The following is a 26189-nucleotide window of genomic DNA, read 5'->3' as shown; positions in this document are numbered from 1 at the left end:
ATTTTGGTACAATACCCATTTATTATGTTCATTCTTCTCATAGACGCAGGGCAAGGGGTACTCAGCGTTGCAAAAAAAAAATGATAAAAGGGTACACTTTAATCAAGTTTGGGAAACACTGATCTAGAACATGGTCTACTACCAGAAAGCCAATGCGGCTTCAGAAAGGAGCTGGGGGCATTGACATGATGTTTGCGGCAAGGCAGCTCCAGGAAAAATGCCAAGAACAAACAAGCTAACATCTTCTCTATATATGTTGACCTAACAAAAACATTCGACACTGTTAGCAGAGAAGTACTCTGTCAAAGTACGGATGTCCACAAAAATTCATATCCATGGTGAGACTATTTCATGATGGCATAAAGGCTTGTGTTCAGGAGAGTGGAGAACCATCACAAGGTGAACAAAGAAAACGCTTTAGGAAGCCCTCAGCATTGACCCAGCCACCTGGGAGACGGAAGCACATGATAGAGCATCATGGCGTCGCGCTGTGAAAAATGGCGCACATATTGCTGAGGACAAGAGAATAGCGCTGGCAGAAGAAAAGCCTCAGGGAAAAAAAAGAAAGGCCAATGACACTAGCTCCAGCTGGAATAACCTGCCCAGTGTGCTGCCAAACATTCCGGGCTCTCATAGGACTTACCAGCCACTTGAGAAGGCACAAAACCCCAAGTGCAAAGCCCTAAGGCCCTGGATGACAAAACAGGTTCCATAACGCTAATTACTTGACATGAAAATGACATTCAAGACCAGTTAAAATGGTTATTCAGCTTTCATATTTTCTGTATTCAAACTAGCATTAAACAACTGCACTTTGATGCTAACTTTAAATGAACAAAAGTTCTGAAACTTGTACAAATTGTCTTATTCGTGCTCCTTTTCTCCCCCCTCCCTTTTTATCACGTCTGACGTAGATATCTACTTATTATGTAATATATGTAGCTATTGCGTGCCCAATAAATACAAACACGTCATTTAATCATTTCCTTCACAATGGAATCTAAATGGTACACTGCCAGTGATTTCTGTTCGAGACACAATCAGAAATAATACTTGGTAATCAGGACATTCATCATTTAGAAATAAGATTGTGTGTGTATACATATATTTATGTGTGTATGTATGTGTGTGATTGTTGTACATATATGTGTACATGTGAGTGTTGTCGCCGTGGTGTTTTGTTTGTTTTAATTTGCACGCTCAATGAAACAGATTTGTAATTATGTCATTACCTCATCCATGCCAAGAGAAATCTTTGGTTAATTGCATGGTGCGGAGTTGAAAGAGAGCTTCCACGTCCCTGTCGATAATCCATGCGCCGTTCCTCAAGGGACCGTAACATACAATTGAGAGACGTACTAAATGTGAAGTTCTGCCCCTCAGATATTTTTAGCGGCCCCTTTTATTCCAAATTTATATTATAGATTTAGTAGATAGGCCTTACTATAGATCTTAAGAATACTAAATCAGAAGTTTAGTTTATGTAGATCTACATCCTTATTCTAGTTCCATTTAAATGAAAATGCCAATAGCTCTGTTGATAACTGTGCTGAGACATCGAAGTACAAGCACGATATATCTGTTCGTTTCTTTCTTTTTTTTTTTCAATTACAAATCAATGCTGATAGATTATCTAAAATTGCTCGTGTGACATATTGTACATACCCGGTAGATGTCATGCCGTAATGTGTAATAGATCTCTTTAGTTTGTAACCAGTTTGTTATTAAGTTAAGAGCAATGCCTAGTCGTGCAGTTAGCGTGATGAACGGGAAGCGTGGTCGAGAGTGCGCTTGAACTTGGCTTGGCTTGGCTACCTAGAAGGGGGCTCGAGGTTCGACATCCGACTCGGGCAGAGTTGTGTTTACTGAGCGCATAAAGGCAGCACGGAAAACCAACTCCTAGATACCCCCTCCCCCCCCCCCCCCCCAACTGGTCCACAAATGAGATTGGACCAAAGCGCTCTGAGCATGCTATAAGCATGAAAGTAGCGCTTTATAAAAGCTATAAATATATATCTCGACGGTCCCGGGTTGTTTGTTTGTTTCTTTTACATGTTTCAGATGTTCCTTCAGAGTTGAAGATAGTTTACTTCCTATTCCAAACCTCCCGCAGGACGACGGGGGATGGGAGCGTGCAGGATTTGAACCAGGGACCATCGATAAATCCGAACGACAGTCCAGCGCGCATATTTTTTTTTACAACGGCAAATTAATCTTTGAAACATTATTTCTTTTGACCATCAAAATTAAATCACGTCTTGAATATTCCTTGCGAATAGGCGGATCCGACATACTCTCTTGTTTGTTTAAAAAAGTATTTCTATATTTTGCTTGTATATGGATATTACTGTGTCACATGTCCGTTCACGTCTCAACAGCTCAATGTTTATGTCTCGTCAAGTGACTTATAAGAATAAGGGTTGAAATAAATATCATATTCAAATTCTTACATTTGTTCACTTGGTCTCACTTGAACTTTACGATCGAAATGCGGACGTTGTTATACTAAAGAAATCATTGTTAGTCATTTTATCTATGGTGAAATAACAGTTGGTGTGTGTTGTTAGGAGTTAATGTGTGTGTGTGTGTGTGTTGTTAAATATGGTCAAAACTTAGCAGTAGACACAAATAACGAATTATCGTTATGAAATTTGTTCCTTCTTGATCTGTTCAGTTGTAGATCTAGAATTATTATCTTGAAATTTGTTCTTTGTTGATCTGTTCAGTTGTAGATCTTATCTTATATAATACAGACGCTACTTCAAAAAAGAAGATGATTACGTCCTAAGCGTCATTCATTTAGTCATGCATATTAACCAATAACTTAAATTCTGCTAAGTCACTGGTTTTCCTGGTTAGCTCAGGCAACCCATTCCATGCTCTAATAGCACTAGGGAAGAAGGAGCAATTGTACAAATTTGTCCTAGCTTATATAACGATAAATGTGCCTTCATCTTTGTGTCTTTTTGAGTATTTAATTAAAATTTGTTTTTGTATTTGAAGATTATGGTTCAGTGTTTTATGTATAGATCTAGAATTATTGTCTTGAAATGTGTTCCTTCTTGATCTGCTCAGTTGTTCGATCTAGAATTAGCTTCTTGAAATGTGTTCCTTCTTGATCTGCTCAGTTGTTCGATCTAGAATTAGCTTCTTGAAATGTGTTCCTTCTTGATCTGCTCAGTTGTTCGATCTAGAATTAGCTTCTTGAAATGTGTTCCTTCTTGATCTGCTCAGTTGTTCGATCTAGAATTAGCTTCTTGAAATGTGTTCCTTCTTGATCTGCTCAGTTGTTCGATCTAGAATTAGCTTCTTGAAATGTGTTCCTTCTTGATCTGCTCAGTTGTTCGATCTAGAATTAGCTTCTTGAAATGTGTTCCTTCTTGATCTGCTCAGTTGTTCGATCTAGAATTATTGTCTTGAAATGTGTTCCTTCTTGATCTGCTCAGTTGTTCGATCTAGAATTAGCTTCTTGAAATGTGTTCCTTCTTGATCTGCTCAGTTGTTCGATCTAGAATTATTGTCTTGAAATGTGTTCCTTCTTGATCTGCTCAGTTGTTCGATCTAGAATTATTGTCTTGAAATGTGTTCCTTCTTGATCTGCTCAGTTGTTCGATCTAGAATTAGCTTCTTGAAATGTGTTCCTTCTTGATCTGCTCAGTTGTTCGATCTAGAATTATTGTCTTGAAATGTGTTCCTTCTTGATCTGCTCAGTTGTTCGATCTAGAATTATTGTCTTGAAATGTGTTCCTTCTTGATCTGCTCAGTTGTTCGATCTAGAATTATTGTCTTGAAATGTGTTCCTTCTTGATCTGCTCAGTTGTTCGATCTAGAATTATTGTCTTGAAATGTGTTCCTTCTTGATCTGCTCAGTTGTTCGATCTAGAATTATTGTCTTGAAATGTGTTCCTTCTTGATCTGCTCAGTTGTTCGATCTAGAATTAGCTTCTTGAAATGTGTTCCTTCTTGATCTGCTCAGTTGTTCGATCTAGAATTAGCTTCTTGAAATGTGTTCCTTCTTGATCTGCTCAGTTGTTCGATCTAGAATTAGCTTCTTGAAATGTGTTCCTTCTTGATCTGCTCAGTTGTTCGATCTAGAATTATTGTCTTGAAATGTGTTCCTTCTTGATCTGCTCAGTTGTTCGATCTAGAATTAGCTTCTTGAAATGTGTTCCTTCTTGATCTGCTCAGTTGTTCGATCTAGAATTATTGTCTTGAAATGTGTTCCTTCTTGATCTGCTCAGTTGTTCGATCTAGAATTATTGTCTTGAAATGTGTTCCTTCTTGATCTGCTCAGTTGTTCGATCTAGAATTAGCTTCTTGAAATGTGTTCCTTCTTGATCTGCTCAGTTGTTCGATCTAGAATTATTGTCTTGAAATGTGTTCCTTCTTGATCTGCTCAGTTGTTCGATCTAGAATTATTGTCTTGAAATGTGTTCCTTCTTGATCTGCTCAGTTGTTCGATCTAGAATTATTGTCTTGAAATGTGTTCCTTCTTGATCTGCTCAGTTGTTCGATCTAGAATTATTGTCTTGAAATGTGTTCCTTCTTGATCTGCTCAGTTGTTCGATCTAGAATTATTGTCTTGAAATGTGTTCCTTCTTGATCTGCTCAGTTGTTCGATCTAGAATTAGCTTCTTGAAATGTGTTCCTTCTTGATCTGTTCAGTTGTTCGATCTAGAATTAGCTTCTTGAAATGTGTTCCTTCTTGATCTGTTCAGTTGTTCGATCTAGAATTAGCTTCTTGAAATGTGTTCTCACAAAATGAGGAATATTTTCGTATTCTATCATTCTGTTCACTTAACTAGCATATACGTTTCAATTGGGATTTGAGTTTGGTGTATTGATTATTGTGACTACAGTGTTCTAGACACCTTCCCGTTTGTTCAGTTTACATCCCTTTGAACGTGCCCCACAGCACATCTTTGCGCGCGGTTGTCTAAGCTGCCTTACGGCTTCCATATAAAAACGCCTTGACCAATCTTCCCCTCCCTACTTACTGTCCATTTTTTCTGTTCAAGTTCTTTCGTTCGTTCCCCCCGCCCCAGCCCACAAGAGCTGTTATTTGTTCCACTCTGCTAATCCCTTAGGGTTGCCTTCATCCCACGCCGTGTTTCACTATGACGTGTAAGGAGCAGCGGTGGTCGTGACGTCATTGCCTGGCACGCTCCGCGCTGGGTTCTACTTGTATCATCGATAGATCCATACAGCACCAGCCCCCAGCCCCCTTCCCTCTTTTTTTCTTGTGTATGTACACAGCATGTATGATAACTGCCTGCTCACAGTGTCTATTCTTGGAGCACTATCTCATTAAACGGCTTCCCATTAAGTGATCCTTGTTCCTATTGTAGTTTGAAATATTTATCAGGGAAATCGATTCCAACAAATAAATGTTGTATGGATTTTTGACAAAGTTCACTGCAAGAACTAGTTTGCCGTGCAATCAATCTCTGTGATAGTTTGTAACTATCTTGGTCGTTGCTGCATACAGTATGAGCACCTTCTTCCCTGAGCCATTTTCAGTTTGACAAGTGAAGCAATGGGTTAACATATCAGTTTGAGACTGCTCAGTTCTTACAGTGTAAAGACATGGCAATAGACACAATGATTGTCCACCCCCAAACAAACTACTCTATGCGACTCTTTCTATATAGCTTCGAGTTCGAATCCTGGTCGCTCAGTTTATTTTTTTTTAATAAATACATTACATTTAAAAAGCGATCACACATATACCCCCTTCTTTCTCCTCCCCCTCCCCTTTTCAACTGATCCAGACAAGTGATATGATCCTAGCTTATTGAATAAGTTAAAAGCATGAACTTTTTTTAAAAGTTTTTTTTATATATATTGCTTGTTTAAAACTTCTATTCCGTTATCTTTTCAGTGATACAGCCAAATTATATCTATTGGTACAGTTACCATTGTTCTATCTACATACTGCAGTCACCCAATGATATTTTGATCACTAGATTTAGTCACAGTGGATTCTCTTATGGCCTACACTTGTATATTTGTGAACTTTTTGTTCTTGTCAGACATTTTAAAATCTTGAAATATTTCTCTGTACATGTTTTGTGGATGCTATTAGAATATAAAGAAATCATTTCTGCACCTACTGCTGCTGGTCCACAGCTCCCCACTTAGTTCACGCTCACCTCTGTCTAAACCAGTCCGTGACTTGCAGCTCTCTGACATTTCCAGTAAGCTGCTCTGTCCCTCTATTGACTATAGACTAATTGATGCACACACGCCCATGTTTATTTTTAGCGGCAGTCCATAAGTAAAGATCTTGTCTTATCGACCTACTCACTGTCAATGTCAGAAACTGGCTGGGAGAAACACAAAAAAAGTCAATGCTTCAGTTTTCAAATGGATTTGAAGTGACACACGAAAATCATTGAAGTCTCGAGCGACGTTCTAGCGCCAAATGATCTCATTGCTGCTGACACGCTGGAAGTCTTGTGATCAAGTGTTCCAACTACATTCATAGGCATTCGAAGGAACATCGAGTCCAACACATACAACAACAAATACTTGAAAGCACTCATTAAAGTCATTATTATAACAATCATGGGGCATTTTAAAATAAATGCATGGGATATAGTAAGATACAAGTATTGAGAAGATAAGATAGAAGTATTGGACGTCAGACAAGTATTGGTTATAATAAGATACAAGTTGGGAAATAATGAGATACACTTACTTGGATGTCATAAGATAGAAGTATTAGAAGATAAGAGAAAAGGTGTTGGATATCTACAGGTTTGATCTCATTAAATACCACGCCCCTCACACTAAAAGGCTAACCAAATATTGATTGGAATACACGTAGGCCTATAAGAAAAATGCAGGGCTAGTTATTTCCGTAGAGAAAATGGAAGCTAGATCTTATATACATTGTCCAGCGGCGTAGCTATCCCCTATACTATCTTGGGGAACGCGACACATTTCTGAAAATGAGTCAAACCGTAAGAAGAAGTACTACTCTGAGATAAGGTACCGTGTCTACGTGTAGCACTTTGTAAGGTCGAAGGTCAGGAGGTTAAACATTGTATTATATGAACTTTTGTTTTACACTCAACGCTTTTTTTTTTGTTTTGTTTTGTACTCGTAGGTTACACATAGACTTGGTCAATCTATAAGATATGGTGCTGTTTCTAGTCAAATAGAGAAATATTTTTTAAAGTCATCTGTCATACTTTTTCCGTTTGTTCATTGGTTATTTCTGAATATTTAGTCGCTTTACAAAATGTGTAAAAAAAAGTGATTTATGATGCGAAATTAAAATGAATTGAATTATAATTTACTATCGATATTATCAAGAAACGGTGTGAGGATTAGTATAGTTAATGAACTGATTTCAAATTCGTATTTGACACTAACATCTATGACGGCTAACCAGAACAGAATGATCATATGGGATGACGAGAAAGTTTCTCATCAAATTCTTAGTAGGTCATTGACAGAATTCTTTTCAGAGTTTTAAAATATTTCTTGTTTCTTGCTTGAAGTTGTATCAACTTGCTCTATCAGACCTTGCTAGCGAAATATCCGAGGTTGAATGTTACTGCAACTTGCAAGTGAAAGTTGGCTTGAAAAACTTCGGGGGGGGGGGGGAAGGAGAGTTAATACATCAGATTGATGCATGACATTATGATAGCATCGCTCTGCTTGAGATTACATTTTATATCTACCGAAAGATTCTTCTCAAATCAAATAGAGAGGAAACTTAAAAAAACAAACAACAACAAAGAAAAATTGAGATTATTAAATAACTATTATTAAATAATACTAACATTTCTGTTTGGCCAAATAATGGCACATATTTCCTCCCGAGTCTAAAACCTAGCTATGCCACTGACACTATTAGATTGATTTTGTTTGAATCAACATATTTTACATTATCGGTTTTAACACGTCCATAGCGAGAAAATCATTTCTTTGTTTCCTAGCATTCTGTGGCTCTGCACGTGTTTGTTATTGATTCGAGTCTTACATTGCCATCACCTGCTTGACATAGCGTCACTGACCGACTTCAACAGTGCTTTGAGATTAGTCCAGGTCTTGTAGTAGAGAAATGCTTACCCGGAACAAAAAAATTCAGGCATCAAATGCTTTGAATTCATTCATTATTTCAACCGTTAACTTCACATTTTTGTATTGACGATGACAAATGAACTGCTTCCTAGTCACTGAAACTTCTTATGTTATTCTGTTAAGGAATATACAATCAAAACGTGACCTTTGTTTCTCTAATGAATAGCATAGAGGTTTTATGTTTGTTTCGGATCTTTTAAGAGAGCGTGCGTAGGGTTAAGGCGGGGTCTGGTTAGGACATATATGACTGTTAACCTATGGTGCATAACTTACCAATACTACAAATCCGAAATATTTTGGGGCAATCTGGATGCTAGCGTGGTCTGTTGTTCACTTTCTGTATTGCTACTAGGCGGAGTTGTCGACTCGGAGGATCAATGATTGTTGTCAGTTCGGTCCATTATTTCGCTATATCTAATTCTAATAGTGTACTTAGTGCTGCGCTGTAAATGGCATATAGCCATGTACGCGTCATTCCATTATATAACATGTATGCATCATTTATGTGTGAACTTTATAACGAAGTAGAGTCGTTCAATAAATCGTAGACATTTTGTATACTAGAGAGAAAAAAGTATATTAGAAAACAAAATATTTATCAGAGAGAAAAAGGAAATAAGAAAGTTTGCGGACAACTCAGCGAGAATGGGCCATACCAAAGACAGAGGCAAATGTGTTCAAGATAAAGGCGTCCAACAACACACAGTCAAGGTGAGGCGCTGGAAATGGTGGAAAGCTTCACCTATCTTGACAGTATCCTAGACAGCCATGGAGGAACAGATGCAGAGGTCAGAACCCGCATAGGTAAAGCTGAAGTAGCATTTCATTAGCTGAAGAACACCTGGGGATCTAGGAAAATAAGCACCACCACCAAGATCAGGCTCTTCAACACCATTGTTGAACAATACTACTAAAGAAGATTTTTATGATCCGTTGGCCAGAGAAGATCTCGAATAAGGAACCGTCAAAGAAAAAACCAGCAGCACATTGAAGTAGATATCCTCCAGAGACGCTGGAGATGAATAGGTCACACCTTTCGCAACCCTTCACATGGAACCCGTTAGGAAAATGGATGAGGGAACGGCCCAGGAATACATGTCGCCGTGATTTGGAGTTGTAACTTATCCAATGTGAATAGGTCAGACATTTAGAGTTGGGTAAAAAAAAAGGGGGTTGTGTGGGACAGGCCTTTTATCTTACAGAAAGACTGCAGCATATTTTCTTTCATTGGTTGGGAAGCAGGAAAAGGTAGGGTTATCAGACGTCCGAAAAAGAAGGACTTATTCTTCTTTTGGGGACTATGTCCTCTGCCCGACAGGCATTGCCTAAAGTTAGAAAATGTCCAGATTTCATTCTTGTTTTTCCAAATCACAAGAAAGATAACGCTTACTATAAGCTATCCCAAGACCAACGTCTAATCTTTCGACTCAGGACCGGACACAACAGAATGCGACAACACATGTACCGGAAGCTCAAAATTGGAACCAGTGAAATCTGCCCATGTGGAGTATCACCAGAGAGCTCCCTGATTTGGAAACCACTGCGCAGTTCATCTCATGTATTTATCTAGTCATCTGAACACTCCAACATAACAATGAGAAAGAAGAAGAAGACTCTTGTTTTTGTTTTTTCCTGTAATTTTTATTCATCTTATACACCCATAAAAGATGGCTATTTTTTTTAAAGCTCTTCCATAATTATGAGTCAGTATATTCAGGGCTGTTTCAAGGAACCCTGCTAGAATCTCCAGGATTACTGATAATTTTTTGTGTGTTTTGGTAATCCAAGGACAGTAGACAGAAGAGAGAATAGAATCTCCATTGACTCCGTGAGATGCATTTTTCTCACAAACTGCAATTTGAAGAAAATCTATGGCATAAAATTTCACATGTCTGCATGTTGGCAGCAATAGCAGCATTAATGTACTACTGCGAAAACTTGTTTCCTCTAAGATACATGCTACTTTTTGTAGTAGTTCAAACAGTAGACGGCTATTGATTTACTGACATGTTTTCTCATGTATATTTTAGACCTGGTTTTTTAAGTTTACTTTTTGTGTGTGTGTGTATCCTCCATTGTAAGGCCATGTCCTCCTTTTTGTCTTCCTTAGATGTGTCTGCTAACCAATGTGCATCATACATAGATGCTGATACCACTTACTGTTTTAGTCTCTCGCTGTTTCGTTGGCATGAAAGTGAACATTAGAAATGATGCGTTAACAATAAATGTTAACTTTTTTTTTTCATAATTACAAAGTATTTTTGTATCATTCTTGCATCGATAGGCTACCTATCGACTAAGCCATGCTAATGGTAAAATCAATTCTGCTTGGCATCCGATGCTGTTACTATCTTTCTAATAGTACGGGAATAAAGGAGGGAAGTGACAAGAAAAACGAGCGCACCCCCACCCCTTTTTTTTATCGAAAAAGAGTTGCTTAGCAACTGTAAATTCTAGTTTTACTTGTGTGTGTGTGTGTGTGTGTGAAGAAAACTTGAATGTCATTACCCATGGTCTTTCTTTACTTTCTGGCCACAGCCATTCCCTAACCCATGGTCTTTCTTTACTTTCTGGCCACAGCCATTCCCTTATCCATGTCCTTTCTTTACTTTCTGGCCACAGCCATTCCCTTATCCATGTCCTTTCTTTACTTTCTGGCCACAGCCATTCCCTAACCCATGGTCTTTCTTTACTTTCTGGCCACAGCCATTCCCTAACCCATGGTCTTTCTTTACTTTCTGGCCACAGCCATTCCCTAACCCATGGTCTTTCTTTACTTTCTGGCCACAACCATTCCCTTACCCATGGTCTTTCTTTACTTTCTGGCCACAGCCATTCCCTTACCCATGTCCTTTCTTTACTTTCTGGCCACAGCCATTCCCTAACCCATGGCCTTTCTTTACTTTCTGGCCACAGCCATTCCCTTATCCATGTCCTTTCTTTACTTTCTGGCCACAACCATTCCCTTATCCATGTCCTTTCTTTACTTTCTGGCCACAGCCATTCCCTAACCCATGGCCTTTCTTTACTTTCTGGCCACAGCCATTCCCTTATCCATGTCCTTTCTTTACTTTCTGGCCACAACCATTCCCTTATCCATGTCCTTTCTTTACTTTCTGGCCACAGCCATTCCCTTACCCATGGTCTTTCTTTACTTTCTGGCCACAGCCATTCCCTTACCCATGTCCTTTCTTTACTTTCTGGCCACAGCCATTCCCTAACCCATGGCCTTTCTTTACTTTCTGGCCACAGCCATTCCCTTATCCATGTCCTTTCTTTACTTTCTGGCCACAACCATTCCCTTATCCATGTCCTTTCTTTACTTTCTGGCCACAGCCATTCCCTAACCCATGGCCTTTCTTTACTTTCTGGCCACAGCCATTCCCTTATCCATGTCCTTTCTTTACTTTCTGGCCACAACCATTCCCTTATCCATGTCCTTTCTTTACTTTCTGGCCACAGCCATTCCCTTATCCATGTCCTTTCTTTACTTTCTGGCCACAACCATTCCCTTATCCATGTCCTTTCTTTACTTTCTGGCCACAGCCATTCCCTTACCCATGGCCTTTCTTTACTTTCTGGCCACAGCCATTCCCTTATCCATGTCCTTTCTTTACTTTCTGGCCACAGCCATTCCCTTATCCATGTCCTTTCTTTACTTTCTGGCCACAGCCATTCCCTAACCCATGTCCTTTCTTTACTTTCTGGCCACAGCCATTCCCTTATCCATGTCCTTTCTTTACTTTCTGGCCACAACCATTCCCTTATCCATGTCCTTTCTTTACTTTCTGGCCACAGCCATTCCCTAACCCATGGCCTTTCTTTACTTTCTGGCCACAGCCATTCCCTTATCCATGTCCTTTCTTTACTTTCTGGCCACAACCATTCCCTTATCCATGTCCTTTCTTTACTTTCTGGCCACAGCCATTCCCTTATCCATGTCCTTTCTTTACTTTCTGGCCACAACCATTCACTTATCCATGGCCTTTCTTTACTTTCTGGCCACAGCCATTCCCTTATCCATGTCCTTTCTTTACTTTCTGGCCACAACCATTCCCTTATCCATGTCCTTTCTTTACTTTCTGGCCACAGCCATTCCCTAACCCATGGCCTTTCTTTACTTTCTGGCCACAGCCATTCCCTTATCCATGTCCTTTCTTTACTTTCTGGCCACAACCATTCCCTTATCCATGTCCTTTCTTTACTTTCTGGCCACAGCCATTCCCTTACCCATGGTCTTTCTTTACTTTCTGGCCACAACCATTCCCTTACCCATGGTCTTTCTTTACTTTCTGGCCACAGCCATTCCCTTACCCATGTCCTTTCTTTACTTTCTGGCCACAGCCATTCCCTTACCCATGGTCTTTCTTTACTTTCTGGCCACAACCATTCCCTTACCCATGGTCTTTCTTTACTTTCTGGCCACAGCCATTCCCTTACCCATGTCCTTTCTTTACTTTCTGGCCACAGCCATTCCCTAACCCATGGCCTTTCTTTACTTTCTGGCCACAGCCATTCCCTTATCCATGTCCTTTCTTTACTTTCTGGCCACAGCCATTCCCTTACCCATGGCCTTTCTTTACTTTCTGGCCACAGCCATTCCCTTATCCATGTCCTTTCTTTACTTTCTGGCCACAACCATTCCCTTATCCATGGCCTTTCTTTACCTGTACTTTAACATAATAGTCTATCTGATCAAGACATACACTTTCAATAGCTTTCAATAGTTTGTCTAAGACATACACTTTCAATAGTCTATCTAACTAAGACATATACTTACAATAGTCTATCTAAGACATACACTTTCTGTCTAAGACATACACTTTCAATAGTCTATCTGACCAAGACATTCACTTACAATTGTCTATCTGACAAAGACATTCACTTACAATAGTCTATCTGACCAAGACATTCACTTACAATAGTCTATCTGACCAAGACATTCACTTACAATAGTCTATCTGACCAAGACATTCACTTACAATAGTCTATCTGACCAAGACATTCACTTACAATAGTCTATCTGACCAAGACATTCACTTACAATAGTCTAAGACATACACTTTTTACAGGGGGGATAGCTAGGAATTTTCCATCGTTTGGGGGCCCGGGGTGCTTGACCTCTCAGGGGGGGGGGGTCCCTACATTTTGTGTAATATTTAATTTTTAATGTAAAAAAACAAAATTCTCATTTGCCCCCCCCCCACTTTTTTGTCAAGTAAGGGGCCCGGGGGATTTTCAAATTCTCCCCCCCCCCCAACCCTAGTTACGCTACTGACTTTTAATAGTCTATCTAAGACATACACTTTCAATAGTCTATCTGACCAAAAAACTACCCTTCTAATATGCTTGTTACCGTAACAAGTTGTTTTACTCTGTAACAATTCTAGAGGAACATCTAGTATCGGAGTAGTAGAAGGTAGTCGGCATCTGTTACATAGTGTGAACACAGATCTACTTCTGATAGGGGACTAGTTTAATATATCCCAAACTTGAATCATCCAATAACACTTTGGTAGATAGAAAAAACAACAACAATGAGAATGAAGTAATAAAAGCATACTCGAATGAACACACTTTTTATTTTCTTTACTATTCGATCGTAGCAATATCGAGATTCTGCCTTTTCTGAAACCTACGTTTATTTGAAGCTTCCTTGGAGTTTTACTAGCTGCTATCTTGAGCTCAACTACAAGCGATGTCGAAAACAGAAGCGTCATACAAGAACTATGTGTTTCTGTTGGCGACACGATGTACTTAGTGACAGTGACGTTTTATTGTGATGCTGGCTAGCTTTCCAACTGATGGTCTGCCATCTAAGTTTTGGCCCTGAATAAAACACAATGCTGAATGGCTGCCTTAATGTCAGTATTCTTTGGACTGTTTTTACCTATCTAGATTTAACTTGGAGAATATTAAACATACACACACAAACCAAAGTTGTTTTTAGGAGATCATAGTTGCCGTTGTACTTATTTTAGTCGATGGTGAAATCGGCTTTACAAGACCATTTTTAACTTTTGAAATGTAAGCGTGGCTGTCCGATGGCACAAAACCAAAAAAAAGCTGCTTGTGCTGCAAGATCAGCTACTAGAAACGTGTACATTTTTATTTCCCCTTCTAAAGCGAGCTCAGGCTCTTGACTTGGTCTAACAAAACTTTGTTCGCTGGGATGTTTCGTGACATGCCACATTAAGGACTTGCTGAGTAATGGGAAAAGTCCCCTCCCCCCTTGCCTCTTATAGCTTCTCATGATTTAATGAATGTATTCTGTTCATGCAATGATTCCACCGCCATAAGAAACACTTGACCTGCCATAGCCGCACTGCCCTAAGAATCCATGTATATTGCCAAAAGTGTTACTTACAGTCCATTAAAAGATTTCACTGCTTATTGAAGAAGCTCCGATCCGATGTCATAGGTATTCCTGCTTCGCCGTCTTTTCTTTTGTTGCTATCTAATGTCCCTGAGTGGCTCCACTACCATAAGGTATCCCACTCATTACACTGCCTTTGTTCACTTGATCAATAGTAATGTTTCTGCAAATGTCTCTGTACCACACGTTCATAGTTGCGTCAACTATTCTTCCACTGACTTCAGTTGTCCTTTTATGCTATTGTTTCACTGCCATAATTATCCCTGTTCTTACAATAGTTTCGCTTTCATAGATATTTCTATTCCCGCAGCTTTTTTTTTTTTTTTTTTTAAACCGAGATTCATGCGTACAACGGTGATAACGATTGGCTACGCCCCTATTGATAACCAATACAATTATGACGAAGTCTGTGGAGGAACCGACATAGTGCATCATTACCAACATAGAGCAAGTACCACTGTCTGTGAGTGTGGCGGAGGTTGCTGTGCTTTACCGCTGTCAGTGCGTGGGGTGGTTGGGGGGCGAATGACGCTTTAAGTGACGTTGTCATCATTACACATATGATGTCACAGCGCCCCTTCCATTTTCTTTTCGATCTTGTTGCATTGATAGATCGCACGTGGCCGTAGTGTGAGGTGTTCCTGTCTACCTGGGTAAGTGTTGGTGAAAGTGAATTAGTTACCAGTCAGGATGTTGTCTCACTATTTTATTAGCCTCTTGGTTAATGTCACTGGAGTATTCAGTTCTTTCCGTTTAGAGAACTTTTAGACGACTGTAAAAAACAACAACAATGTATTATAAAACTTGGATAGAGAAATAACAACTACGAAGTCTAGTCTACAATGTAGTGTATACATTTCAGTTTGGTCTTAGAAAACTTTTGAGTATTAATAGTTGGACACATTCTTGTAGCATCTAAGACTTACCCAAACATTAATATATAATTTATGCTTACCGGCTGTACACAGGCCTCTGTAAATGTATTTTCTACAGATTATACATGTCCACTATTTCGGTTGGGGGGCGGGCGAATTTTAGTATAGAATTCACACAATTTGTATACGAATTAATTACTAATATATACTAATTATTTATATTTCAACCTATTTTTAGATTATTTCGCCCCCCCCCCTCCCCAGTATGTTGGACGTGATTTGGTGGGGTCGGGAGGGGCGATGGCATCAACACCGCTCCCCCTAAACTTTCGAGTGGGGGGGGGGGGCTGTCCAATTTATGTGTAGAAATTACAACATGGTAATAGAATCAATTAAATATCTATATGATTAAAACTTGTTATTGATATTTCAACCGATCTTTATATTATGTCGTTCCCCTATTGGCCGATTGGGTGTGTGTGTGTGGGGGGGGACGCATACATCTACTACCGTTCCCACCTAAACACTTTGAGTGGGAGAGGCGGTCCTACTTTTATGGAGAAATCATAGTTCGTAAACAAAATTAATGAATTAATATATAAATTATATAATTATGTCGCTTCTCTTCTGGTATCTTGGTCGATTCGGTGGGAAGGGGGGGGGGATGATTGCATGTACTGCCCGCCCCACTCTAGTCCTCTGAGTGGGGGGCGGTCATATTTTTATGGAGAAATCATAGTTTGTGAACACAATTAGTTGAATATCTATATAATATAAGCTACGTATTGATATGTGAACCCATTAGTATATTATGTCGCACACTTACTCTAATCTCAAATTTTATGATTAGTAAATATAAAATGAAAAAGGCTTGTACCAGGTGGGAGGGGCGATACATGCAATCGCCTTCCGCCCATCGAACAAACCAATACTTTTTCTTTTTGTATTATAGTTAAGAAATTACAAAATAAATAAAAAAATCGGTCACTAATTATATAGCCTATAAATTAAATTCTTACATCGAGTCGCCCCAGCCCTATTCTTTAATACCAAATGCAATCATTAGCAGAAATTATAAAAAGGAGCGAGGATTAATCGTTTTCACTCTACCCTCTTCCCTTTTCCAGACGAAAACATGACGTTTTAAAACAGAATAGTCAAATATGGCGACAGAGTTTATGTAATTTCAAGAAAACGCTTTTAGCTACGGGGCTTCGGAACCCCACTGATAAATAATGAGCTGTAGATGTCAGGAGAATGCGTTTCTACAGTGAAAATGCAAGAAATATATATATACTCTACACACGTTTATGCACAGGGTTTGGGTTTATTGGTTAGGGTTTGGAAAAAAATCCCCTCCACTCCAAAGTTCTGGATCCGCTAGAGCCTACAGATTATAAATCTCCCCTATTTTCTACAGATTATACATGTCCACTATTGTCTACAGATTATAAATCTCCCATATTTTCTACAGATTATACTTGTCCCCTATTTTCTACAGATTATACATGTCCCCTATTTTCTACAGATTATACATGTCCCCTATTTTCTACAGATTATACATGTCCTCTATTTTTTACAGATTATACATGTCCCCTATTTTCTACAGATGATACATGTCCCCTATTTTCTACAGATTATACATGTCCACTATTTCCATACTTGCTTCTGTCGTATTGCCCTTATCCCATTGGTCCCATTCCTTGCAATACATTCTCTACTCCCCCCTGTTGAGGGTAAAGTTTGTCGAGTTTTAGGTCGATCTCACGAGGTCACTGTGTTGTAGAATATTGTAGTCACTTGCAGTCCTATTGATAAGTAAACGTAAGCACTAATGTACTTAGAATGAATGTCTCCACTCAACTATTAGCATTGTCTGGCCAACTCTCAACTGAGTCTTGGGGATTCGTGACTGTCTAAGTGGCTCAGGGAAGCCATGTTTCCATATTCCAATGAGCGCTATTAGTGATGGACTGCGAGGCAGACCTTGTTAACTAACCCAATCCAGTGAAGTGCTGCAGTGTCACCGGGACAGATGGAGCACTGAGGGATACCAACAGGATTGGGTAAGAAATGTAGAACTAACTTGCTAACAAAAACACTTGCTTTATAATGAAACCCTCAACATTTGTGAATGTAAAACACGTTTGATAACAAATGTAAGGACATATTGATTGATAACACATTGGTCGTTGTTTCTCACTGGCCTTTCTCCCCTCCGTCAGGACTTCATTGTTGACACTCAACTCTTCCAATGAATGCATTATACTTTAGGTTAAGTAATGTGATTTGTAGGGTTTAGTATAATTAAAGCATTTCATCTTTAGTGTTTATTATATTGCATGTTAATGCATTACAATTTATTAATTGATGAAGTGTTTGTTGTTTTAGACTATAGAATAATAAAATGATAATCGTTTGGTTCAATAAATGACGACTAATTTAGACATATATCTATGTATTCAAAGTCAAATTATCAGCTTTCAATGTCATACAAAGTGCTCATATAAAGATCAGATAATCATGAATATTAATATTACAATACATTGAATGTATGCACCTGTCTAAGAATTGAGCAAAACAATTTGTCATCGGGATTTCACAGTGTATGCAAATATTCGTTATACTTAATTATGTGTAGTCTGTTATTTGACTACTTACTTTTTTTTTTGTTGAAACGATGCATTGTGTATGTGTCTAGTTGAAATCTATTTTATAGCTAGATTCAAACTACAATTGTAATGTGTTCATTATTATACCCCAAACAATATACATCCACCCATTAGACCCTTGCCAAAGAGAAATACATAGGTCAGGAATGAGATCGGCCCACCACCAACCATAAATTAAATGATTTAATTACATCCATCAGGCCAGGTCCACACTAAACTGAACATACCAAACAGTTCATTGAATACATAAATAGGTTGATGTATCTCCGTACCCTTCGAGATCACCTAACACTTTAGTCATATCGGCAACACTTTGGACCCACTAGTGCTGTAGATGTAGTTTTGTAGCTTTTTTGTTTTGTTTAACTTGTGTTGAAAATATTGAAACTTTTTTTCTTGTCTGAGTGGATCGTTTCAGAGCCCGCTTCTGAATTTCCACACAAACTTTATTCGTTTATTTTGCCATTGCGAAATATTTTTTACTTCTTTTTGACTTTTTCTTTCTACGTCTGTTGGACCAACACCTTGCAATACATATGTCTGTTGGACAAACACTTGTAATACATATGTCTGTTGGACCAACAGCTTGTAATGCACTATGGCTGTTGGACCAGCTGCTTGTAATACACTATGTTCACTATTTTGTTCCTATATAGCAGCCAAAATGCGCCTGCTTTTTGGTCGTTTACTTCTTTTCACTTGGCACGCCCCTGCTGGGTTCATTTCACACATACATAACCACCATTGTGTCATAGCACCCATCCCTAGAGACACTTTTGACAGTTGTGATGCCATCTATGGACGTTACTGGGGAAAGAAATGTCAACTCGGCAGTCCGTAAATTATATTGCTTGTTTCCACACTGTTTGGGGAGGGGGAAACTTGATCTAGCCTAGTCACATAATTATTGTGCAACTTGATCGGCCACTACTAACAATAGCCGCAAGATATGTCAGTGCTTTCATATATAGACTCGGTAGTATAATCACCCCTTCCTCCCCAAGGTCAATCGTAAATATTCCATTGTTGGCTTTTTTTTTTTCACCCTTGGAATCGAGAACACGTTTTTAGCACGTAACTGACATTGGCCATAGAGAGGCATTAGCTTAGTAGCTATTCAGTTTACTTAGTGATCAGACTTAGGCTGGAATGAGAATGCTGGAAATTATCATATGAAATAGGAAATAAGAAAATAGGCCCTCGTTTGTCCATGCCATTGTGTCATTGTACTGTTTGAACGGCTCTCTCTTCACAAGGCGATACATTGTGGCGTCATTCTGGGACTGGTGTTGGCATTAATGAATACTTTAGATTTCAACGAATGGTTGCTCTACAATCACCGTCATATTTACTGGCCGACTTGACACCCGCTGTTCCTTGATTCCATTGGGATGCTGTCTCTCTCTCTCTCTGTCTCTCACTATCTCTGTATCCAGGCCAAGGAAACTTTCAATCGATATCCAGATGACGTTCACCAATACCAAAAGATTTGAAGAGATACAGAGTTAAAGACACACAGTTTTAACAAACACAGTTTAATAAACACAGTAAACCAATCTATAGTTACGTGTACAATGGAAGATACCTAGCCAGATATAGATAGATCTAGTTTGTCACACACTGATCATATCTGGGTTAATGAGTTCTTGTTTACTTTAGTAATATCTTCTACAGTATCTACATCAAACATAGATATATTACTTAGAGAATTGATATTTGCGCCTAAAAGATATACACTTCTTCTTCTTCTAGCCAGCTTTATTGCTGCTGAGCTGAGAGCTCTTTTGCAGACTGTGCCAAGGAAAAAAAAGTGTGCTGTTTTCTTTAGTTGTTCAGCACTGCCGTACAGGGTGTTGGTTATGTTGGGCTGTAGTGGAAGTAGGGTCTGCCTAAGGTGGATTAGGGAGGGGCATTCTAAGAGGATATGGTTTACGGTTTCAAAGGGGTGGGCGCAGTGTCTGCAAAGGGGTAGTTGGGTGGAGTTTATTTTGTTCAGATGGTAATTTAATAGTGGTGTGTGTCCTGTTCTTAGTTGGAAGATTGTAGATTGTTCTTTGCGGGGGAGGAAGTTAATACTGTCCAGTTTGTTAGGCGTAGTCATTTCTCTGTACATGGCTCTGCCTGTGTTTCCTGATGCTCATTGGTTGAGCCACTCCTTTTTGTGATTGTTGACTAACATTGACCTTAGGGTGAGGTAGTTAACAGGTCTATCTGGTTGTTCCATAGATGAACCTGCTTTTGATAGCTTATCTGCCTTTTCATTTCCCATGATGCCAATGTGTCCAGGGATCCACTGTAGTGTGATATTGATATTTAATTTTGATATCATCTGATGGATTATCACAATGAGTGTTGTCAACTCTCTTGGGCTGTTTGAGGTGCTGCTGTTAAGTGCTTGCAGAGTAGACTGGGAGTCTGTAAAGACAACAATATCTGATGGTGGTTGCACTCCTTCATATAATTTGTTTTCCACTGTCTGTAGTGCTATGGTAATTGCCTCAGTTTCGGCTTGGAAGTTTGAGCAGTAATCGCCACAGGGTGCGCTTATCTCAAAGTGTTTATTTTTAGGGAAGACCAGGAAGGCACCAAGACCAGCATTGATGGTAGCTTTGAAAGCCGATCCGTCTGTATAAATATGGATAGCTGTTTTTTGATAGCTTTCAATTGTTTCAAGCGTGCCTACTTTGAGCTCCAGTGGATTTGATTCTTTTGTTAAGGTGTTATTTAGTAAATGTGTTTTGATGGTTGGTTGTTTGTAGTTTAGTCCGCTTTTTGAAAACCTGGTAATTTTTTCTGTTATTGGGTAGGTGGTGTTTTAGGGCTAGTTCGTCAGTAAGTTGGATCAGAGTCCTTTGCTTTTTTTGGTTGTTTTTCCTATTTCTCTGTGTTAGCTCTATGGATGGCGGAGAATGGACCATTGGCCAACCCCACCTTGTCTCATGGATATTCCGGTTACAGTCTTCAGACCTAGATGTTTCCTTTTATGTCAGTATTGGAGAAAATTGCCAAGACCGAAAACTCCCTTAAAATGCGGGGACTATATATTTATTTATTTAAAAAAGCCTGAGGAAACACCCAGCCTACACTAAATAAAAAAAAAAAGAAGATATACACCAATTGAAAAGTAGTTCTGTCTTGAGATATCTATACCAACATTAAGTTACGATATTGTTATATTTCGCAAAATCAATTCAGCCTAACTGTATAGAAATCATTGTTTACAAAATCCCATCGAGAAAGAATATTCTCAACCCAAACTTCTGCTGCTGCTATACCCAAAACAAGTGAAAGACTTCGGGGGTCAACCCTAAGGAAAAAAAAAGGGGACGGTGACCCTTAGGCAGCTTGCAGCACACAGTGTTGGCCATTCCTGTGAGTTCGCTGATCCCGAACTGTAGAGGCTATTGTTGTTCCTTTGGACTGAGTGGAGAAGTTGGAAACTGCTGTGTGGGCGACATCCTTCCGACCATAGTTTATGCCCGGGCTTTAACGTCATTTCTATGACATGAACCAAAATCGTTATTCGACTGAAAGAGGCCACAAACCATTGGAGATACATAAATTCCTGTCCCGCGACGTCCTAGACCACACATAAATTCCTGTCCCGCGACGTCCTAGACCACACATAAATTCCTGTCCCGCGACGTCCTAGACCACACATAAATTCCTGTCCCGCGACGTCCTAGACCACACATAAATTCCTGTCCCGCGACGTCCTAGACCACACATAAATTCCTGTCCCGCGACGTCCTAGACCACACATAAATTCCTGTCCCGCGACGGCCTAGACCACACATAAATTCCTGTCCCGCGACGGCCTAGACCACACATAAATTCCTGTCCCGCGACGGCCTAGACCACACATAAATTCCTGTCCCGCGACGGCCTAGACCACACATAACTTCCTGTCCCGCGACGGCCTAGACCACACATAAATTCCTGTCCCGCGACGGCCTAGACCACACATAACTTCCTGTCCCGCGACGGCCTAGACCACACATAAATTCCTGTCCCGCGACGGCCTAGACCACACATAAATTCCTGTCCCGCGACGGCCTAGACCACACATAACTTCCTGTCCCGCGACGGCCTAGACCACACATAAATTCCTGTCCCGCGACGTCCTAGACCACACATAAATTCCTGTCCCGCGACGGCCTAGACCACACATAAATTCCTGTCCCGCGACGGCCTAGACCACACATAAATTCCTGTCCCGCGACGGCCTAGACCACACACAAATTCCTGTCCCGCGACGGCCTAGACCACACATAAATTCCTGTCCCGCGACGGCCTAGACCACACATAAATTCCTGTCCCGCGACGGCCTAGACCACACATAACTTCCTGTCCCGCGACGGCCTAGACCACACATAACTTCCTGTCCCGCGACGGCCTAGACCACACATAAATTCCTGTCCCGCGACGGCCTAGACCACACATAAATTCCTGTCCCGCGACGGCCTAGACCACACATAACTTCCTGTCCCGCGACGGCCTAGACCACACATAAATTCCTGTCCCGCGACGGCCTAGACCACACATAAATTCCTGTCCCGCGACGTCCTAGACCACACATAAATTCCTGTCCCGCGACGGCCTAGACCACACATAAATTCCTGTCCCGCGACGGCCTAGACCACACATAAATTCCTGTCCCGCGACGGCCTAGACCACACATAAATTCCTGTCCCGCGACGGCCTAGACCACACATAAATTCCTGTCCCGCGACGGCCTAGACCACACATAAATTCCTGTCCCGCGACGGCCTAGACCACACATAAATTCCTGTCCCGCGACGTCCTAGACCACACATAAATTCCTGTCCCGCGACGGCCTAGACCACACATAAATTCCTGTCCCGCGACGGCCTAGACCACACATCTTTGTGATGCGATGTTTGTTTTGAAAGATTCAGAACTATGTCTAAGAGAATTTCCTACAGAATACTTACTTTAGGAAACATGAAGACTGTAATGTTCTATGGTCTTACCAATAACATTGGCATAGAAGTAGATTCTCGAGGATCTAAATACAATGTACTTTCTCGATGACTTCCTGTCTTTGTTTTCTTTACAGAAGTAGCATGTTAAGATTTAACCAACTCGCTGATTTTAGTATTAAATTATCAAAATTATTCTTCTTCCTTGTTCTCATTTTCATGTTTAAGCGTTCAGATGATTAGACCAATATGTGAGATGAACTGCTCAATGGTTTCCAAATCAGGAATCTCTCCATCTAGTCTTCTTTCAATTGGGGGTTTTGTGGGCCTCTTGGTAAAGAGAGCAGTTTTGAAGGACATGATCAGCATTCTCTGGGGACACTCCGCATGGGCAGATTTCACTGGTTCCAATTTTGAGCTTCCGGTATATGTGTTGTCTCATTCTGTTGTGTCCGGTCCTGAGTCGAAAGATTAGACGTTGATCTTGTCGGGATAGCTTATCATAGGCATCATGTTTCTTGTGATTCGGATGAGAACTTGTCCATTTATCATTTATTTTATTCACTATTAGTTTCTTCATTTCTTCTGGATAGAGTACAATGTTTAATTGTGTGTTTGTTCTCCCACACTTGGTGAGTGTGTCAGCCTTCTCATTTATTCTATTTCTATATGTGCTGGTATCCATTGAATAACAGTTTTTTTTTTTTTGTTTTTTTTTTTGCTGTTGTTGTTGAGCGTTATAAGTGCTGTTTTGAGTTTGAGTTGTTTTGTATAGGAGGAATCAGAGTTTTCCAAGCTTTGGGGGATTGTTTTCGCATCGGTTAGAAAGACAATTGTGTGGGGTACTTGGATGATTTGCTAGCATGGTAGCAGCTAGTTCTAGTGCTTCCTTTTCTGCTCTGTGGCTGTCAGAGAGCTCTCCAGTTGCAATGGATTTGTCTAGTTTTTCTCCATCAGACCATTCGATGAGGATTCCAGGTCATCCTTTTGTGGTGGCTTTATGAGATGAGCCATCCATGTAAAATCTGATCCACTGATTGCTTGGGTAATGAGATTGTAGAAAAGAGTTTACTATTTCATTGAGCTCTATTGGAATGTAGTCATATTTTTTGGGTTATATTTTAAAAACGCTCTCTTATAGTAGGAAGAGAGCTTTCATCCCAGGGTGGAGTTTCATTATTATGTATCGTGGATTCCAGAGTTATTTTTTCAAGTTTGTGTTTCTTTTTTAGGCTTAGAGATTAAATTAGTCCTTTTGAGATGGTTTTTAGTGCTAGTTTTGTGGTCTAAATGACTATCAGACATTCCTTTTACAGAGATTCTTCTTTCACCGGTTCGGCTTCAACTTCAATTATGGCGCAGTAATGATGACGTCAAATTGTTATTATTTTATTAAAAAATAGGTCTACATGTGATAATACCTGAGTTTTAAATGCAGTCACTGAATTGGTCTATTGTCTATCCAACAACTTGCAGTCATTGCATCGTCTCGTGAAATTCTTGATCTAAATAGAAGATCTGGGCAGATTGTTCCCAAAACTGGAGTGCTGATATTTTCCTGCGTTCACGTTGAGCGGAGACTCCATTCTCATCATTTACGTTCCATGAAGAAACCATCTCTCAGTTTTCTCCTCGTACACGTGTTCTTTATCAAATAAATCAAAACAGTGCCTTTTTTTGTGAATATCATTTTTAGTGTGGGGAAACTTTTTCTTTTCTTTTAACGTTTATTATTACTGTATTAGGAGTTAAACGTTAGGCTGACTGACTGACTATCGGCACCTATTTGTTTTTTTTACAAACAAACAAAAAAAAAGCACTAAACAAAAAAAAACATAGATCAGTTTTCTGTATGTACACGTGTTCTTTAAAACAAACATAGACCTTTTCTGTATGTACACGTGTTCTTTAAAACAAACATAGACCTTTTCTGTATGTACACGTGTTCTTTAAAACAAACATAGACCTTTTCTGTATGTACATGTGTTCTTTAAAACAAACATAGACCTTTTCTGTATGTACACGTGTTCTTTAAAACAAACATAGACCTTTTCTGTATGTACACGTGTTCTTTAAAACAAACATAGACCTTTTCTGTATGTACACGTGTTCTTTAAAACAAACATAGACCTTTTCTGTATGTACACGTGTTCTTTAAAACAAACATAGACCTTTTCTGTATGTACACGTGTTCTTTAAAACAAACATAGACCTTTTCTGTATGTACACGTGTTCTTTAAAAAAAAACAACAACAGGTTTTCTCTACAAACACATGCTGTTTATATTTAAAAAAAAACATCAGTTTTCTCCACGTACACATGTTGTTGTTTTTTTGTTTTTTTTTTGAAATAACATAGATCTGTTTTCTCCATGTACACGTGTTCTTTAAAAAAAAAAACAGATCGGTTTTCTCTACGTACACACGTTCTTAAAAAAAAAACAAAAAAAAAACAACATAGGTCAGTTTTCTCTATGTACACGTGTTCTTTTTAAAAGACATAGATCAGTTTTCTTCAACATGAAACAAAAATGTTGATTTCATTGAAAGGCTGCCAGTGTGAGCAAATTTATCACCAGGGGAGATTACTTCTGTGTGGGAATTACTTGGCCTATTAATAGCACACTTGCACGCGCGCTGATGTTTGAAAAAAAAAAAAAAGGAGGGGAGGAAAACCACGGTGTGCGCTTTGCTTCTCACATCTGCTGACGGCGAGTAACATGGCAGAGTTCACGACCTATTCAGTACTGAACATTGAACTACGGTGTTCATTTAGGGTTAAAAACTTGTGGTGACATGTGACAAGATGAAGTACAGTCTGTTCACTTGAGGTTTGTGCTGACTTTTTGTTTGTTTGTTTGTTCATTACATAATAGCTTGTGACATTAGATAGTGATGTTCTCACGAGATTCTCAACTGAGACTAAACTGTGTTCTTCCCTTTCTCCTCCCTTGAATGGAAGAGAGAACTGGGATCTAGTAAGATGTCAATAATTGGGCATTTCAACTCTACACTGTGTAGTGACAGTACTAAAGGGGAGACACCTAGATGGGCCGCGTGGTCTGAAGCAACACAAGATGGTCGCGGCTAATGAACTAACAACGTGCAGCACTCTGCCGTCAGTTCCATGCCAAGAGGGGCTGTGATGTACTAAATAGTCATCCGAGCCTACCCGTTTTAGTTTAGGCTCTTCTCATCACACTTCATTCCATTCATTTTGATTTGAAGCT

The 26189-nt window shown here is 39.6% G+C and overlaps 2 protein-coding genes across 10 annotated transcripts in view; one reads left to right on the top strand and one right to left on the bottom strand.

Annotated features, from left to right (window-relative positions):
* LOC106058502 (heat shock factor 2-binding protein-like) overlaps positions 1-1746 on the bottom strand; it is a 42975-nt gene extending 41229 nt beyond the window's left edge. Inside the window, exon 1 of one of the 2 annotated variants that reach the window (XM_056004701.1) lies at positions 1233-1746. The gene's annotated coding sequence lies outside the window, so the exon portion shown is untranslated. The remainder of the gene's footprint in view (positions 1-1232) is intronic. The other variant, XM_056004702.1, reaches the window with a different exon arrangement.
* Positions 1-26189, top strand: part of LOC106054868 (diacylglycerol kinase beta-like) — a 118352-nt gene that overhangs the window by 7347 nt on the left and 84816 nt on the right. Inside the window, exon 1 of one of the 8 annotated variants that reach the window (XM_056004695.1) lies at positions 14839-15123. The exons of 5 other annotated variants lie outside the window; for them this stretch is intronic. The gene's annotated coding sequence lies outside the window, so the exon portion shown is untranslated. Of the gene's footprint in view, positions 1-14838; positions 15124-16955; positions 17412-25395; positions 25791-26189 lie in introns of those variants that run through there. 2 more of the 8 variants (XM_056004693.1, XM_056004691.1) reach the window with 2 other exon arrangements.

This window comes from Biomphalaria glabrata, chromosome 11, assembly GCF_947242115.1.
Source record: "Biomphalaria glabrata chromosome 11, xgBioGlab47.1, whole genome shotgun sequence".
NCBI lineage: Eukaryota > Metazoa > Mollusca > Gastropoda > Planorbidae > Biomphalaria > Biomphalaria glabrata.
Note: the sequence above shows the minus strand (reverse complement) of the source record. Positions and strands in the feature narration are given on the sequence as shown.